The sequence below is a fragment of the Cupressus sempervirens genome, chromosome 8, assembly GCF_028749045.1.
Source record: "Cupressus sempervirens isolate cs-2001-9-10 chromosome 8, ASM2874904v1, whole genome shotgun sequence".
In the NCBI taxonomy this organism is placed as follows: domain Eukaryota; kingdom Viridiplantae; phylum Streptophyta; class Pinopsida; order Cupressales; family Cupressaceae; genus Cupressus; species Cupressus sempervirens.
In genome coordinates, this window is record NC_143125.1 from 239,786,216 (window position 1) to 239,789,866 (window position 3,651).

The 3,651-nt window shown below is 31.9% G+C and overlaps 1 pseudogene; it reads right to left on the reverse strand.

Moving 5' to 3' along the window:
• Nucleotides 1-1,087: 1,087 nt before the first annotated feature.
• On the reverse strand, nt 1,088-3,324 carry LOC149542396 (uncharacterized; annotated as a pseudogene).
• Between the last annotated feature and the right edge of the window lie 327 nt (nt 3,325-3,651).

Here is a 3,651-nt window from a genome sequence, read left to right on the forward strand (position 1 = left end):
AGTCTCCGAAGGTTTCTACCTCTAAATTTTATTCCAGAACTCACAACTAGAACATAGTGTCTAACATTTTGTAGAGATTCTAGCAAATAGATTTGGTCATTTTCTTCAACATAATCAAACGACATTTCACAACCCTCATTTCTTTGTAGGGTGATGCTCTTTATTCACATTTCTTCCAAATATTCCCAAAAAAAATTACTTAAATCTCATTTTGGACATTAAAGGCAAAGTATTTTTATTGATATTTCTAGGAGCACTTGCTCCAATTGTCATAATTTAGAATTCCACTTTAGAACATGAAAATGCTTCCTCCCATACCGCTAAAATAGTATCAAAATCCTTGGAATTTTTTGAATTAGAAGAAAATGGCTGCAATATGGATTCACTAGTAACCATGATCTCCTAACATGTGGATTGCCAATCATTATTATTGTCTCGCATTCCTACAAAGACTGGGAATTTGAAGGATTTTATTATATCTTTTAAGTTGATTATTTAGTGGTAGTTTAATTGGATAAATCAACTCTTAATGAGCATTCACCAAAGGGATCTTACAAGAATTTTAGCTTTTATTCTCCATTTCTCTATTGTTAGTTCTAAAAAAAATTTGGAATTTGGGAACTAATAACAATCTACAACTTACTCATCCAAATGGTATTTTTTTTAATGTATATCATTCAAAATATTGCTGAGGAGCATATGTTTTCTATAGGATGAAGATTAACCAAGGAAATTATACATGAGGTACCCTAGGAAGAAAGCAAGCTAGATGTTATACATACCAATGAGAAGTCGGTATGCTATTCACCAATTGCTAATGGAGGCTTTGAAGTTAGGATTATTTACATAAAACTTCAAGGGATTTTGCAATAAATTATTAGGGATCACTTATCCCTTCTCATCAATTCCCTACTAGAAATCCCTACATATCTATGCAAAAACACTATCAATTATGCCTTAAGAACATTGTAACTCTTGTCACATTTGAGAAACATAGGGATCACTAATCCCTTCCCATCAATTCCCTTTGTTCTCTGAAGTTGTTCAGGATATTGAGTGTCATGACCTATCAATCCATGTTTTACCACTAATGGGTGAAGATGTTTTTCATTCTAACATTGTGGTTGAGCTTGCTGATGGAAACATCATGCAATTCCTTTACACAAAGTATAAGATTGACTGCTTTAGGAAATTTCTTAGGAAGGAACTGCATATGCTTCTAAAAAGTATTGTTTAAAACCATGTAGTATTTATCCTTAACTATACCATGAGGATCCTGTAATTGTAACTTAGAAAGAGTAAATGGTGTTATAAATTCATCTTCACCAAAGGTCTAAATAAGGGACAACCCTAAATATAGTATTGTACACCTATATGCTTTTTTCACATCTTCATTGTGCATTCCATCATCTTTATTAGAAAGATCTTTATCTAAATTATGGAAAAAAACATCTTTTACTACTGACTTCTTGAATATTTCTCAATGATAGCCTATAATTCTTTATGCTTATCTTGAAAAGATAATAAGAATATTTTATAGAGAACTAAGAGGAATTTACTTACAAAAGAGGATATGGTTTTATGTTTTTGGAGGCACCATTTTTTTTTAGTAATGAGTCTTTTCCCTTTCTTATGCCAAAATAACTTTAGAAGGGAATCCTTTGCATTAGTACCATGCATCAAAATTTGTTCATTTTTCTTGATGAGTATCCATAAGCTTGAAGTTATGAAATAATGTATTTTTGGCTCCTTCATTAACGTGTTAATCATGACATGTGCAAGAGGTCCAATTTTTTTAGCTATATCCATGGGATAGTTACAAAAAGATCACAAAAGATCCCAAATATAATGTATATAAGCCTTTGCACTTTGTGAAACAACTAAGTTACCACCTGCAAAGAGCTTCCTAGATAATTCAAAAAAAATTTCACCAAGGGGAAAATATGAAACATAAAAAATTGTAAATTAGCTCAAAATTTGTGTTGCTTCAAAATAGGTTAAAGACACTCATTGGGTTCCATCAAATCTTCATCTTTAAAATTCAAAGGTAAAATAAGAAGAAATTTATCTAGACCCATAGTGAAAACAATTGAACCAATACATTTGTCTAACTTCTCATGGGGTTCACCTGATATGGATGAAAGCTTTTACAAAATTAAAAATCCTCTTAAGAGAACCTTCCATTAAAAAGGAGAATGATTTTCCAACTTAGTGAAAAAAGATGAAATGACTTTGAATGTTTTTTTGAAATGAATCCACAATAATTATCAAAAATAGTTTCAACTAAGCTGCAAATGGAATTGATTGGAGTTTTGATCTTCACAAAAAAGTTTCCTTTTGCATTAATGTGGTTTACCCCATCCAAAACCATGATTTCATCTATACAGTTCTGAATTAACTCCTTTAAGGAATCTACAACACAAGCTACAAAATCTTCATTCTTGGTTTCTAAAATCCCTGCAATCGAAAGAAACATGATAGGAAGCTTAGCTCCAAAAAATTTCTAATCCAACATATGAAATTTTTGCATAATTGGTATTTCTGTAGTACCACAACTACAAAGTATTTATAGAATTTAATGATATGCCCCATAAAGAAATGGTGTTGAATATCTACATGAGCCTTCAAATGTCTTAACATTTTGGTAATAAATTTTGTAGACAAAAGTGGTAATATAAGCTTCAAAGTATTTAGAATGTGGAGGACACTCAATAGTTCACTAGAAATTTTGGTATCTACTTGAGTTCTTACTTTATTTCTTGAAGGAAACCATTTCTTGAACAATAAATAGACAAACTTACTAGCCTTTCCAAGAATTAATGAACCTTGGAATGGTTTTAAGACATGCTTAAGACATTCTTGCACACATTTCCTTACCTTAGGATGTTTATTAAGTGAATAATTGAGTACAATATTAAATGAATGAGCCATGATAGGCCACTATAATTGTCATCTTGTGTAGCAACAATAAGAAAAGAAGTGATACATTTTTTAGTAAATTTAACAGCCATGTGGGGAAGAGAATCATCTTGTTGAGCATGGAGTAAATGAATGAAGAGGATTATTTAGCAATGAGTAGTGATAAGAATGTATAGAGTGTAGTAGTGACATGACAATCCTCTTCATTTCAACAAAGACTTTTATTGATTGAATTCATAGTGGCTGCAAAGTATGCAGTGGGGAGGGGAGGAAAACCTTATCCCTCAATAAATGTGACTTTTCCCCCACAACCATGCATAAATAGTGGTGTTTGGCTTCTCTATAGTTCTCAGATCAATTCCTAATAGTCTTATCCATGTCCTCTTCTTTAGTATCTTCCATTTTTTTTTCATGTAGATTTTATGGCTAAAACCCTTCACGAATTACAAACCTGCATGCATGATTTCTCTTTGGTTTTAGTTGTCTTCTAATTCAATTTGGAGGGTTTTAGCTTCTATGAGAATTTAGAAAAAGAAACATGCTGTAATGCCCCACCTAGAGATCCTTGGAAACAGGGATGAAATACAAGCCAAGAATTTTTTTTTTAGAAGTATGAATGCACATGAAAACATCATACAGGGATCACAATGATCGCAATAGAAGACTTCACCACAATCCCAACAACCAACGAATCTCCAAATGCCACTACCAAACTGAAACACACAAACAAAG